Here is a 16265-nt window from a genome sequence, read left to right as displayed (position 1 = left end):
AAAAGATAGCCTCTTCAACAAATGTTGCTGGGAAAACTGGAAAACCATATGCAATAGAATGAAATTATAACCCCTATCTCTCACCCTACACAAAACTCAACACAAAATGGATCATGGACCTCGGAATCAGACCAGAGACCCTGCATCTAATAGAAGGAAAAGTAGGTCCAAATCTTCAACTTGTTGGCTTAGGATCAGACTTCCTTAACAGGACTCCCATAGCACAAGAAATAAAAGCAAGAATCAACAACTGGGATAGATTCAAACTAAAAAGCTTTCTCTCAGCAAAGGAAACTATCAGAAATGTGAAGAGAGAGCCTACAGAGTGGGAGAATATCCTTGCCAAACATACATCAGATAGAGCGCTAATTTCCAAAATCTATAAAGAACTCAAAAAACTCTACACGAAGAATACAAATAATCCAATCAACAAATGGGCTAAGGAAATGAACAGACACTTCACAGAAGAAGATGTACAAGTAATCAACAGATATATGAAAAAATGTTCAACATCCCTAGTAATAAGGGAAATGCAAATCAAAACTACCCTAAGATTTTATCTCACCCCAATTTAAATGGCGATTATCAAGAATACAAGCAACAATAGGTGTTGGCGAGGATGTGGTGAAAAAGGAACATTCATACATTGCTGGTGGGGTTGCAAATTAGTGCAGCCACTCTGGAAAGCAGTGTGGAGATTCCTCAGAAAGCTTGGAATGGAAACACCATTTGACCCAGCTATCCCACTCCTTGGCCTATACCCAAAGGACTTAAAATCAGCATACTACAGAGATACAGCCACATCAATGTTCATTGCTGCTCAATTCACCATAGCCAGATTGTGGAACCAACCTAGATGCCCTTCAGTTGATGAATGGATAAAGAAACTGTGGCATATATATACAATGGAATATTACTCCACAATGAAGAATGATAAAATTATGGCATTTGTAGGCAAATGGAGGAAATTGGAAAATATCATGCTAAGTGAGATAAGCCAATCTCAAAAAACTAAAGGATGAATGATCTCGCTGATAAGTGGATGAGGACATATTGTGGGGGGTGGGAGGGGTTAGCATTAGTTTTAGGGTTAGGGATAAGGAGAGCGGTAAGAATGAAGGAAAGAAGGTCTGTATAGAGGGAAAAGAGGGGTGGGAGGGGTGGGGGGAAGGAAAAAAAACATACCTTTTAAAAGGAAACAGAAAAGGGAACATAGTCTTGCTCATGTTAATAATGCTGTCAATATTGCCTTGTTCACAAGAAAAGCTCTTAATGTACAGTATGAAGATAATACACATTGTTGTTCCTCTGTCTTTCCCCTAAGGAACGCCTACCAATGATTTAGGTAAAATACCAATTTCCACCATATTCAATTAAAGGACACTGCACATTTAATTACATGGTGAAGGGGATATGCTGCTGTTATTACTCCTACAGGTCCTGTCTGAATTCTTGCCAGATGTGTGAGATCCATCCATCATCATGAGTTGGCATCAAGGACTTCTCAATCTGATTTCCAAATTCTATTTGACCCTGGATTAAGAGAACCCTAATTCAAGGAAGAAATATCCAGTAGGAACAAGAGGTCCAAGAAACCCTCAATTTCCTAATCATCTAGTGACTTGGGGGGATATAAAAATTTTAACATCTGCTCAACATTTCCTAGCCCAGATGGATTTAGAATGTACCCTGGGAAATTTGGTTACAGTTCTATTCTCCAAACTTACCCAGAATTCCACAATTATGCTGACTATTATTGTGTTATTTCTGTGTTATTGTATCCTTGTTGGTGGTGCCCAAGTACTTAGCAAAATTTGTTATTCTTTGAAATCTGTATCATCATTCTATTCTTGATAATATGGCAGCTATTGATTATTTTCTGATGTTACATCATAAGGGTTGCCAGAATTTAATAATATGTGTTGTTTCCATTTAACTAATCATAGTAACCTCATTTAAAGGGAATTGGATCATCTTAAGGACATTGTAAAAACAGTGCAACAAGATGATGGAAAAGGGGATTTATTAGATTGGTTAAACTTATGGCTACAAATCTCACATAGATCAAAGAGTTTTTCATTGGAGAATGTTTATTGATATTTGCCTTATTATACTCTGCTTGGTTTTGCCAATGTTTGCCTTGCTTTCTCCCTCCACCTTCCTTGAACAGAAGACTAGTCATGACTATTGTAAAGGCCATAAAAAAAAGGGGAGTTGTATGGATTTCAGATCAGTCAATGTAAAGAGGAACAGAAGTCCTTTCAATTGAGCAAACATCTCAGGACACAAAAGGTGCTCTGTTTGAATGACTTAGAAATACTCTGTAACTCCTCGGTCCTTGAGGCCTGGAGATATTATCATATTATAATATCTTTTGGTCCTAGTGGACTCTTGGAAGCAAGCAAGTTATGTGATCTGGACATGAACAAAGTATGTAACCTAGTGTAACATGATGTGACCCTGGAATAGATTAATAAACTGGACTGACTTTCCCTTGAGAGCTACTTCTTGCTGTTTGCCATCCTGTGTGCTTGCCTCTTTATTAACTCTCCCATTAACCTTTATAACTGTACTCCAATTAACCTGTACATACCACCCTGCACAAGTCTAAGCAGGAAAGGAAAAGTGGGGAAACTGAGGACTGATGACAGCAGCCAAGTGGAGCAGATGGATTAGGAACTACATCTAACCCTAGTCTCACTTTTTCCCCCTTCTCTCACTTTGATAGAAAGGAGACAAGGGTTAAATGCAGCACAAAGTAGCCCTGTTCTTTGAGAACATATTGAGGGGCCCTAAGGAGCACTGGCTAAGAGTGCCCAGTCGTGCCCTTTCCAAGACCCTGGTATCCTGAAGATATATGAATTTGACTGCACACAGGAAGAGGCTATTTTTATTTTCTGTTGCCATCCACATGGATTTATTCACTCTGGCAAGATTATATAAAAACCTAGGGGCAAAAAATAAGCAATACCTACTAAGAATTGAGCACTACTATATATTTCAAGATTATAAGAAAATATTATGTGGTCTTTCTGGCACTTATGCAAACTGCATTTTAATACTTTTGGTGATATGTAGGGCATTCTGTAGCTTTTAAAAATTTGTACTTATTGTAATTTTACTCATTCTAGATATTCAATTCTGTTTTTCAAAAAGTGAATATTCTGAACTTTGGGACTCCTGACCCAACAGTGACCAGCCCTCAGGATCCTGCACCAAATAGAAGAAAAAGTAGACCCAAATCTCCATCATGTTGGCTTAGAACCAGACTTCCTACAAGACTCCCAGAGATCAAAAAATAAAAGCAAGAATCAATAAATGGGTTTGATTCAAACTATAAAGCTCTTTCTCAGCAAAAACAAGAATGTGAAAAGAGACCCTATGGAATGGGAGAAAATCTTTTCCACAGGCACTTCAGATAGAGCACTAATCTCCAAAATTTATGAAGAACTTAAAAAATTTTACAGCAAAAACATGAAGAACTCAATCAATAATTGGGCTAAGTAACTGGACAGACACTTCACAGAGGAAAATAAATAGGTGATTAACAAATATATGAAAAAGTGTTCTTCATCTCTACTAAATAGAGAAATGCAAAGATTTTATCTCACTCCAATTAGAATGGCTATTGTCAAGAATGCAAGCAGTGTGTCTTGGCATTGATGTGGGGAAAAGGCACACTCTTGCATTGCTGGTGGAGTTGCAAATTGGTGCAGTCACTCTGGAAAGCACTATGGAGATTCCTCAAAAAACTTGGAATGTTTCATCTTTTGACCCAGCTATTCCACTCCTCAGTTTATGCCAAAAAGAATTAAGATCAGCATACTACAGTGGCACAGCCAGAGCAGTGTTTATAGCTGCTCTATTCACAATAGCTAGATTGTGGAACCAACCTAGATGTCTTTCAATAAATTAATGAATTAACAAACTGTGGTATATTGGAATATTACTTAGTTAAAAGGGAGAATAAAATTATGACATTTGCAGTTAAAAGGATGGAACTGGAGAATAATATGCTAAGTAAAATAACCATTCCCCCTCAAATAAAGGCTGAATATTTTCTCTGATAAGTGTATGATGATACATAACAAAGTTTTGGAGGGTAAGAAGAGAATGGAGAAACTTTAGATTGTGTAGAGGGAAATGGGATGGTAGTGGGTGGGTGAAAGAGAGAGAGTGAACTGAAACAGACATCATTACCCTGTGTACATATATGATTACATAAATTGTGTGAATCTGCATTGTATACTACCATAGAAATGAAAAGTTGTACCCCACTTGTGTAAAATAAATCAAAATGCAGTTTATAAAAATAAAAATTAAAAAAAAACCCAAAAAGTGAACATTCTAAACTTGTACATTTACCTTTAAAAATTCTGGGCCACATGCCAGGCACAGTGGTGTCTGCCTATAATCCCAGAGATTTGAGGGACTGATAATGGAGGGCAGCAAGTTCAAGACCAGTCTCAGCAACTAAATAATTCCCCTTGAAACCAACTTAGACACTATCTCAGAATTACAGTAAAAGGGACTGGAGATGTAGCTCAGAGGTTGATTACCTATCAATTCAATCCTCAGTATCAAAAATAGGAGGAATATGTTCTAAAAGTCTTTCAGGTAGAGGGCTGCTACTCCATGAACACTGATGCATTGTTCTTTTAAAAATGAGCTGTTGGGTGCAGGGGGTGCATGCCAGCCTCCCGCTGTGCCCCTACCTGGCTCACCCCTGGCAATGCACAGACCCACCTGAGGGAGGGGCCCTGAGCCCCCGCCTACCACCTGGGGCCACTGCCACAGCTCTGTGATGTCCACCGTGCACTAAGGACCCGCTGGCCTGCTGGAACTTGTAATATGACTTGATGGAGAAAAATTTGATAAGCATGAGGGAAGACCATTCTTTTCATGTTTGTTACAGAATGGAAGCTTCTTGCCTAGAGCTGGCCTTGGAAAGGGAACGTCTGTGTAAATCAGAAGACTGCCATGCTGGTGTGTCATTTTTTGAAGCTGCAGTTCAGGTTGGAACTGAAAATCTAAAAACACTTAGTGCTATTTACAGCCAGCTGGGTAATTCTTATTTCTATTTGCATGATTATGCCAAAGCGTTGGAATACCACCATCATTATTTAACTCTTAAGAGGACTATTCTAGACCAACTGGGACAAGCCAAACTAGTGGCAATCTGGGAAACACCTTAAAAGATTTTGGGAATTTTGATGAAGCTATAATTTGCTGTCAGCGACATTTGGATATTTCCAGAGAGCTTAATGACAAGGTGGGAGAGGCAAGAGCACTTTACAATCTTGGAAATGTGTATCATGCCAAAGGGAAGAGTTTTGGTTGCCCTGGTACCCAGGATGTAGAAGAATTTCCAGAAGAAGTGAGAAGTGTTTTGCAGGCAGCTGTGGATTTTTATGAGGAAAATCTATCATTAATAACTGCTTTGGGTGACAGAGCAGCCCAAGGATGAGCCTTTGTAAATCTTGGAAATACACATTATCTCCTTGGTAACTTCAGGGATGCAGTTATAGCTCATGAACAGCACCTCCTTATTGCAAAAAAAATTGGAGATAGATAAAGCACCTGAAAGAAGAGCACATAGCAACCTTGGAAATGCATATATTTCTCTTGGTGAATTTGAAAATGCTTCTGAATACTACAAGAAGACACTACTATTGGCTTGACAGCTTAAAGACAGAGCTGTAGAAGAACAGTCCTGTTATAGCCTTGAAAACACATATACTTTACTTCAGGACTATGAGAAAGCCATTGACTATCATCTGAACACTTAACAATTGCTCAAGAGCTAAAAGATATAATTGGTGAAGGAAGAGTATGTTGGAGCTTAGGAAATGCATACTTAGCTCTTGGAAATCATGATCAAGCAATGAATTTTGCTGAAAAGCACTTGGAAATTTCAAGAGAGGTTAGAGATAAAAGTGGTGAACTAACAGCATGACTTAATCTCTCAGACCTTCAAATGGTTCTTGTTATAAGCTATAGCACAATTAATTCCATAATGTCTGAAAATATTGAGATTGTTAACAGTTTATATGGTGCACGCCCCAAGTTAGAATGCTGACACAGTATGGAAAATATGGAACTCATGAAGTTAACACCAGAAAAGGTACCAAACTGGAACAGTGAAATCCTTGCTAAACAAAAACCACTTATTGCCAAACCTTTGGTAAAGTGACTCTTCGTCAACACATTGAAAGGGAAAAAGTACAAAACCAATTCCTCTGCTAAAGTTCTCCAAGATGCCAGTAATTCCATTGACAACTGAAATCAGAATTCTCAGAGGAAAATCAGTGCAGATACTGTTAGAGATGAAGGATTCTTTGACCTCTTAAATTAATTTCAAAGCAACAGAATGGATGACCAGAGGTGCTGTTTACAAGAAAAGAGCTGCCACACAGCTTCTTCTACTCCCACCAAGGGTATGCTAAAAATACCACCTGTTTCTGTGGTGTCCCCCAACACCGATGAGTTTTTAGATCTTCTTGCCAGCTCACAGAGCCACCATCTGGATGATCAGAGGGCCAGTTTCAGCAATTTGCTGGAGACTTCATCTGACAAAACACAATAGTCAGTACTTGACTGACTAATAACTAATGACAACAAGGAGCCTGATGAAGACTTCTTTGATATCCTTGTAAAATGTCAAGGGTCCAGATCAGATGATCAAAGATGTGCTCCACCAACTGCTGCCACAAAGGGTCCAATGGTACGAGATGAAGATATTTTTAGCCTTATTTTATGGTCTCACGCAAAAGGAATGGATAAACAAAGAGTTATTTTACAAAGAGATCAAAACAGAGACACTGAATTTGGACTAAAGAACCTTTTGCAAAGTAATGCTTTGTTGGAATTTAAAAATTCAGAAAAAGAAAAAGAAAACCACTAATTTCTATGGATTTTTATTTTTTTTCCTAAAAAGGAGGATGTATAGCACTGTAATATAGCTTAAAATGTTTTTAGAATGATGTACAATGTAATTCAGTAGTACAGTAGTAAGGAATAAATGTTGCTCTGACACTCACTTGTTGGAGGGTGGAAGTGTCCCAGAAGGTGCTTCAACCACTCCTGTGATTATTGCCTAGGATTCTGTTTTCTGGCAACTTTCATTAGATTCCATTAATGGTGTTTGTAAAATAGAAATTTAAATGATTCCTAAACTAGAATTTAATTCTCTTGCTGAGGTAATTTTTTAAACTCTTGACAATGACTTTTTAAATATATTTAACCATGGATATAGTAGGATATAATGCTACTTAGGAAAAATAATGTACTCGACCAATGTAAAAAAGCCATCTAAAGTAGATGTATTTAAAAAAAACTAGGCATTTTTTTCTCTACGAAAACATATTTTCAGTATTTAGGCCAAAGCCAAATAAAAGAAATAAACATTTTAGCATAAAAAAATGAGATTTTATTGTCTCCTACTTTCCAGAATAAGAAGTTGAGAATAATAAACTTAATTAGAGTTTAGAGGGTTTGCAAATAAATGAGAATGTGGAATTAGAATGATCACTGAACTCACTGATATTTTCCCACATGTTATAATATATAGCCCAGGTATTCCTGTTGTAGTCCATGAACCATTCAACTCGCCTGAAAGCAGAAGTGAATGCACATTCTCAGGCTTGTACTGGACTTAGTGAACTGAGTCTGTACTTTAACAAGATCTCCAAGTGATTCCTATGTAATTTAAAGTTTGACAGCCACTAAATAATCCCTTCATGACTGTTAGACTGTTATAAGCATGATAAACATCACTCTCCTATTTCATTTCTTCCTCTCTGTCTTCATTCCTCTTATGACTCATGAGATAAAAAGAAATTTTTTTCTAAATAATAGATTTATAAATGTATTTTTAAGAAAAGCATGCAACTTTCTAAAACATTAATAGAGCCACCTATTTGTAAATTGATCCATTCCATTCCATCATTCCAGATGTGGAACACCTATAAAAACTTAAATTGTTCAACAAACATACCAATTGTGGTAACTTTGAGAGAATATGTGATTAGTATGTTCACAGAATTGAATGTTTAATACTTAATGGGCTAGAAAAAATCATCTTTATAAAACTACAGGGAAAAACATGGAAAATATTAATATTTATATAAGTAGCTTTCCTTCAATAAGAAAAATAGATGAATGACTCCTATAGAAATAAGCAAAGAAAATGAGCAGGGAACTCTCAAAAAATAAAAAGTGAAATAAATGTTTGCAAAAGGGACAAAGAAATTGAGCCCTTCAAAAATGAAAATGAAAGTCATATTGAGCTTCCTTCATGGTATCACTGAATAGGATCCAAGAAGTTTACCCCGAAGGGCAATGGCAATCTCAACTCGACCCTTGGCCTTGACTTACTCAATAAAAATAAATTTGGGGGAATATCAGAAGAAGTACAAATATTTATTTAGAAAAACAAGGAGATTATATAGAAATGTAAATAAGAGTTAGATATACACTCAAGAGGAGAAGGGGTGCAGGAGCTTGAGACTGAGATTCACTTTAGGGGTAATGGCATCATCTTTTTAAAAGAAATTTTGTAGATAGTGAACATGAGAAGTGGCAAGGGGTGGGGGCAAGGGGATAATCTATCTGTTGAGCTCAACACTTAATCATGGAGCATGGGGTTCATTACAGTTGGACCTGCTCCTCTCAGGGTCTCTATGTTGGTGTCATTCAGCCAACACATAATGTGTAGAATATACTGATGAGCCTCTAATGATGTTTTTCCCTTCACTTTATTTAGTCTAAAATAAATATTATGAAAACTAGCAATATGAACATTATTAATATGAACATTAATTTGACACATAATACTTTAAGATTCAAGTTCTTTTAAACAATTTATTTCTGGAGGAGAATAATCTTGGGGAGTAAAGGTGAGGGTGCTAATAACAGCTTCTCAGATTTAAATTTGCAGTTTCTTTGTTGGTTTCCATTCTACTTATACTTGTTTATTCTGCCTGTACCTCAAGGTGTATAGAACCATGTTTTTGTGTTCTTAGAAAATTTCAAATGTGTTTATATATTTTATATTAAACTAGTAAAGTCGTTTTTTAAAAAAAAGGTGTTGATGAGTCTAATAAGTGACTTGATATTTAACTCATTAAGAAATGTCCCTAATGGATTCTCAGTAGGTACCCTGAGAAAAATAATCCCCAATACCATTAGAAGGCAAGTTAAAACATGAAAGTGTCCACAAGAAAATATTGTGCATCTTTCATGTGCAAACAGACGTCCCCACTTCCCATTGGGGGGTGTTACTTACACCTGGGCCTTCAAGCATCCCCTGATGAGAACTCTCCCCTCTGGATACTTCAGTGTTTCACTCTCAGATCACTGCCAATATCTAATTCCAGCCTTACCATCAGTACAACCCCAAACTGATGAACAGAAACTCTAGGTGTATAGCCACCAGGCTGTGGTTTAGTAGGTCCTCCACGTGATTTCATAGCAACTCACCATTGGTAGAAAGAAACTGCTTTCATTCTAAATTTTCAGGAAGTGTTGGTCAGACACATTTTTCCAGCCCTGGTTCCAGGCAAGAGAGAAACAATTACAGTAATTATATGACAAGCAATAATACTTCCTTGAACATATGAGGAGGAATCTTCAGTCTTGAGGAATTAGGAAAAATGTTGTAGGAAATTAATGTCTAAAGTGAGACCTGTAGAGTAAATAAGAGTGAATCAACAGCCAGGAAAAAGGGTGTTTCTGATGAAGCAAAAGCCACATGCAAAGCAGAGTTTGAATTTTAACATATAAAACAGAGTACCATGAAGGCTTTTAAATAGGGGATTACCCAATACAAAACATCTTTAGAAGCATCATTCAGACAATGCACTGGGTTGTGGCCAGGCATGAGTGGAAACCAGAAGGGCTACTAGGAGATGATTGCTGTAGTTTAATTAAGAAATTACAGTGGCAGCTTGGATAGAAGAGAAGCAGCAGCTTAAGGAGCTGTTTAGGAGATAGGATGTGTGTGATTTGAATCATCAATGTCCCACAAAACCTCTCAAAGCTCCCTGGTACAACAATGTTCAAAGGCAGGGTTTTCAGGAAATGGTTGCATTATGAGGACTGTAATTTCACCAATGGATTAATCCACTGATGAATTCATAGTAGAATAAATTTTTGGGAGAACTGGAAACTGTAAGATATGGGACCATAAGGCAGTAGGTCCTTGGAGATCTGTCCTTGAGGACTATAGCTTTAACTTAACCCCCCTCCCCATATCTGTCTCTCCCCTCTCCCTCACCTTCCTTTCAACTAAGAAGTGATCAGATTCACATCACTACATACTCCCCACCATGATGTTCTGCATCTTAGAAGCCAAGAGTAATGGGGCCAAATCATAAGTCAAATTAAATCATCCCTCTTTCTAGTTGATTCTCTAGGTAATTTGCCAGAGCAATGGATATCTGGCTAACATAGGACCCATAACTAATAAAGGGCATTGTGGAGGGTGCATCCAGGTTTCCAACTTAGAAGAAGGCATTTCATTTCTTTACAGAAATATCACAGGTGGAGAGAATAAAATAAAAGAGTGGTGTGCAGAAGACACTACTTCAATTTTGAATCCATTAAACTTTATGTGTGTTTTGGACATACATACACAGAAGGGATCATTAGACATGTGGGTGTTGAAGATAGAGCAGAACAAAGCAAAGAAAGGACTTCAAGCTCTCTTCAACAGCAAAATGTCAAAAAGTAAAAACTGAAAACATGACCTCTATATTTCATGATAAAGGTGCCCTCACAGAACTTAGGAGAGAAGTTTTGGTGGAATCCTGAGCCAGCCCCTGAATGATACAGGAACAAGGGTGTGGCAGAGATGGCTTTGGGAAGAGGCAACTTTCCTTGGTGAGGCAGAAGATGGCAAGAAGGGTACAGGCATGTGGGAACTCTGTATCCTAAAGAAAGGTGCACCCAGAAGGAGGGATTCATGCTGAATTATTTCACTAAATTTTAAGTTTTTGAAATCCATCCATACTTTGCATCTATCAATAATTCACTCCTTCATATTGCTGAAAAATAGTCTACCATATGAACATACTATGACTTCTTACTCAATCTTCAATTAGTAGATATTTGTATTATTTTGAGTGTTTGGCTGCTGGCACACTTACAGTTTTGTCAAGTATTTTCTCTTTTGGTGTATTTTAATTTATTTTTCTGTGCTCTACATGTAGGAGTAAAACTACTTTTACACAGAGCCAGTTAATTTTTTTTTCATACCTTGAATTAAACTAAGTGGTGCTTAACAAATGAGCCAAATCCCCATCTCCTTATTTTTTATTTTGAAACAGGATCTCACTAAATTGCTTAGGGCCTTGCTAAGTTTGTGAGGCTAGTTTTGAATTTTGGATCATGCCTCTGCCTCCAACCAGTTAATTTTTATAAGAAAGTTAATAATAGTTTTCTACCTATGTTGCAAATTTTTTTAATGAACAAATACTATTCCATGTGCACATATACAACATATTCTTTATTCATTCATCAAAATTTCAGGCTTTAAAAAATTAGTGGAATATGGTGCACACACACGTAACCCTAGTGGCTTAGGAGACAGGCAGGAGGATCACAAGTCCAAAACAAGACTCAGCAATTTAGCAAGGCCCTAAGCAACTCAGCAAGAACCTGCTTCAAAATAAAATATAAAAGAATATCTGGGTTTAATTGTCCCTGGGTTCACTTCCTGGTTTAAAAAAAAATTGTGATAAATTTAGATAAATCTACATATAGAAAGTGACAAGGAAAAGGTAAATATGAAATATAAGTATTACACATTGTAATTCTATACACAGGAAAATTTTAAAAAATAATTGATATAATAAATATCCACAAGAGAGTTGCATAAGATCATTAATTTTATAAAACATTTCAAATTATTATTCATTCTTTCCTTCATTTATTTCTTCTCAGAAATCATAAATAGGAACTCAAAACTGTTATAAAAACAAAGAAATAGCTTTTCTCTCTAGCAAGATTAAGCCCCTTCTGTTATAGCATTTACAATTTAGTTGGGATTTCAGTGGGCATCAGTAGGTAGATACACATGCAAAAGTTAGTTATTAATCCTCTTTGAAATATTTTCTTTCCTACTGAGGAAATGAGACTTAATAGAATCAGCCAAAGTAATTGTTAGAAGGTAGTAAGTAGGTTGCTTTCAACTTAGGGATGTAGTTTTTTTATTATTATTATTACTATTATTACAGCTACTCTGTAGGAAATGTTGCATGTGATCTCAAAACTCAGTATCATAAAACATGATTACAAATAAGTAAATCTTTCAAATATAATGCCTTGTGAAGCCAAGAAAGTATAGAAAACATCATCCTTAGGTATAATAGAAGGAATAAACTGGAAAGTTATTTTCTAAAAGAACATCAAAATACCATTTATATTCTTGGCTAAATATGTTATATTGTTCTTTGTCTAATTAGCCTGATCCAGCTATTTCCCACATTCACTAATGGCAATATGTGATTGCAAGGCAAATTTTTGCTCTAAATTTCACTTTTTCATGTCATCTTCAAAGTCCCCTATAAAAACACTCACACCATAGGCATTTTTCTTGCTTGTAAAACTTACTCTTTCCAATAACTATGCCAATTACTTTTAAAAAACACTGTGTATACATTGCAAACAGAAAAAGCTATTCCCTTAATTCCCAGGAAATCACCCTTATTGATTGAATTTCTGTTTATAGACACTGTGCAGAATGTTAGCATGTACAAGACTAACAAGAGTAAAAACTTTCTTAATCCTCTGAAGTAGGGGTCAAGAGCTCTTTGATTCATTTTTATCTGGAGTCAAATGAGAAAAGCAACCAGTTTGCTTAGATAACTGATCAAAAATTGATCAAAACTGATCCTCAAGATCTACACCTAAATAAATTCTACTGAAAAACTTTTCCTTGGATATTTAAATGTGATGTGTTCTTTGTTGTATACTAAAAAGGAAAAGAAATGTGATCTGATTTTGTCACAAGTATTTGGCAAACTTGGAATCTTTTCTAGAATTTTTAAAATTCATTAACTTAAAACCCATTCTAAATATTTTCTTTTTGCAGTTAACTAAGGAAATACATTTATTTTACAACTTTGCACTCTTCAGTAGCTGATGTTTTAGAAGTAAGATATTATTGACATGTTCATACTTGTTTCTGTTTTATTTTACCCAATGGTTATTTTCTTTGGTTCTTATGCTTTTTCACATGTCCTCATCATTTTTCTCCTCACATTTTTTTCTTTCCTTTTTCCTTTTTCTTTTTGATTAGGATTTAAATTGCTCTCAAATGATTCAGTGCAAGAATTAGCTCATACTTTTACATTGTTACACAAAAAATGATAATTGTATTCCTCAATTATGCCTTAGTTCCTTGCTTGTAGTTATATAGAGTAATCACTTCATTAGTTTAATATATGCAAATATTCTCTTTAATTTCCCCAATATGAGATTTATATAATTTAGAATAATTATTGTCATGAATAAACAAGTATTTTCCAATATAATATGCCTGTACTTCTTAATCCCACTGCCTTCTTAGAAATCAATCCACCTCCCCATGACCAAAAAAATAAGCAAATGAAATGAGTATGGTTCTAATATTTTCATATATATTGAATTAATCTTATGTAACTCAGTAATTGAGAAATTCTAGCATATAGGGGGAATATTACATTTTTGTCTAGTTTGTCAACATACGGTTTCTGGTTTTCTATCCAAAAATTAATTTTAAGACATCTCTGATTGTTTTGATGGTATTTTTAGAATTTCATATTAGAATGTGTTCACATGAGTTTAGTACCTTTCAATAGTGATACACGCATGATTTTTACCATATTATTTTCTGGCACATTACCAAGCACTGTAATAATTTAACAATCATTCTTTTGTAGATTTAGTGTATTGCAAATAAAATAGATTTCTTCAGAAAAGTAACCTATGTTTAGGCATTCTTTAATTCACATTCAGGGCCTTTTCTACTGCATTTTGCGTGTTAGGTTTAGTTGACCCTTATTTTCCACCTGACATAATAGTTGGTTCTCCTTTGATGCAGTTCTGTGCTCTCATAATTGTCCGGTTAAATTTCTGATCAATGTAGTTTTGAATTTACAGATCACCCTGCATTTATTCTGCTTACTATTCATTTCTGCTGACATAAGTATTTTTTTAAATATTTTTCACATCTTTTCTCTGATGTCTAGCATACTGATATGACACCATAAATTTCTTCACTTTCAAATTGTTTGAGCATCTTTCCTTGTATATGTAGAGTATCAAAAATAAATATACCTTTAAGTGCAAATAAAATGCTTGACTAAAACAAAAAATATACAGGTTAGATGAAAAGCACTGGAAAAATTAGAACACATATAGCCATTTGTTAGCTCTGTGAACATGAGCAATTAAATTTTTCAGTCTCAATTTCCTCTTAGAAAATATAATGAAAGGAGTAGGTACATAAAATCTGGAAGAAGATTTGAATGAACAAAGCTGTTTAATGTAAAATGCTTAGATTATCTCACATGTATGAGTGTCTTGTCTTTATATAAATATTGCTTTACTTATAATACTGACAATATTTATAAAACCACTGAGATGTTTTGATGTGGGAAGAACATTCAGCATGTGCAGAAATGTTGTAATGGAATGTAACTCACAGGAGGTTAAATTACATGAAAGTAATTTCAATATTATTTAAAGTGAAAGCACATTTTTCTTGGAAAAGTAAATTTCAGTAGACCTGGGAGCAGTGTATGACAACAACGTCCATATGAATAGAACTAGTAGAAAGAGAATATGTAAGTTTCTCTGACAAAGGGACAATCAGTTTGCATTCAATGGAGAAAATAAGTGTTGCAAATAAGAAGAGTTGAAGTGTCTTCATTTGATTTTGAGACAAAAGGGGATTTGGGAGATTAATTTTTTACAGAATAAATAAAGAGGATTGATGTTTTTAAGTGTTAGTTTGTGTTCTGGATTCCTGGAGTAACAACATAATGGGCATTGTATAAAAAAGTTTATGCACAATTTACATGATTAGGAGGAATAGAATTTGTAGATACAAAGGCATTGGTTTTGTTTTGAAAGCAGTGGAGAAGTACAAGAATGTAGTGCACTCATCTTTCCACTTTCTCTAAAGCCAGTCTGAAATAGAAAATTGTTTTTGCAAGAATGCATTCAGGAAATGCACATAAAGTGAGGGGATGGGGATAAAAAATACTAGTTATTTCAAATATGGGAATAGTTTGAGAAACACAGAAATAATATTAGAAAGACATTTGGTAAATACTTATTGTTTGTTGGGCTAATATTTGTCTGATACATAATAATGAAATGAAAATTATATAGATTATAAATACTTAAAAATCAGTGATTGACTCATAAGTGTTATGCTTTATTCTTAACTAACAAATACATAGACATGTTTTGTGGAATCTAACCAATTGAGTGAAGTCAACATCCCACATTATTAAATACTATGAAAAAAAATACAAAACAGTAATAAAATAGAAAACAATAAAAATATCTAGGTGGCTTATCAATTTAAGAATATCACCAAAATTATACCCAGGGAATGTTACTATTTAGTTTTGATAATATGAAACAGCAGTTTATGAAAGAAGCCTTTTGTATGATCTGATACTTATTTGCCAGGTAAGTATTTGCTTACCTATTAAACTCCATGATTTTTCTTTCATAAACAGAACCTTCAAGTTGAACATTGAACTTACAAAGTGGAAATTTTTAGAGTGTCAACCTTGTTCTGTTTCTTAATCACTTAATAATATTATCTCAAATATTTCCTTGAAAAAGCAATAAATTTGAAGTTATTAAATAATTTGGGTAGCATTTATTATTGTGTTTAAAACCATTATACTAATACAAAAAATGTCTGCTCTATGAGAACATAATCATAGGGGTTGAGTGGTAATTTAGTAGACAATAGGAAGGGTTTTTCTTAGAGCTGCTTTAAAGGATACTAGCTATATGTATCTTGGAACAGGCTTTCAAAACAACTGTAGCAAAAAAGTGATAAAAATTTGGTTGTTAGAGTCTTCATGTCATAAATTAATCTATTCAATTTATTTATACATAATACTAAAATATTTGTATAGATATTTATAGCACATTCATGCTCTTGAAGAGAAAATATATCAAAGGAGAAGTTCAACTAGAATGTTTCCCTTCTATGCTCCTCTCTCTCCTCTATAGAATAATAGAGATGAAATATGCTA

At 34.9% G+C, this 16265-nt stretch overlaps 1 pseudogene; it reads left to right on the top strand.

Moving 5' to 3' along the window:
• Nucleotides 1-4859: 4859 nt before the first annotated feature.
• On the top strand, nucleotides 4860-6904 carry LOC124973351 (G-protein-signaling modulator 2-like; annotated as a pseudogene).
• Nucleotides 6905-16265: the final 9361 nt, after the last annotated feature.

Source organism: Sciurus carolinensis (assembly GCF_902686445.1).
Source record: "Sciurus carolinensis chromosome 14 unlocalized genomic scaffold, mSciCar1.2 scaffold_126_arrow_ctg1, whole genome shotgun sequence".
Taxonomy (NCBI): Eukaryota; Metazoa; Chordata; class Mammalia; order Rodentia; family Sciuridae; genus Sciurus; species Sciurus carolinensis.
The sequence above is the reverse complement of the archived record's forward strand: the minus strand, read 5'-3'. Positions and strand labels throughout refer to the sequence as shown.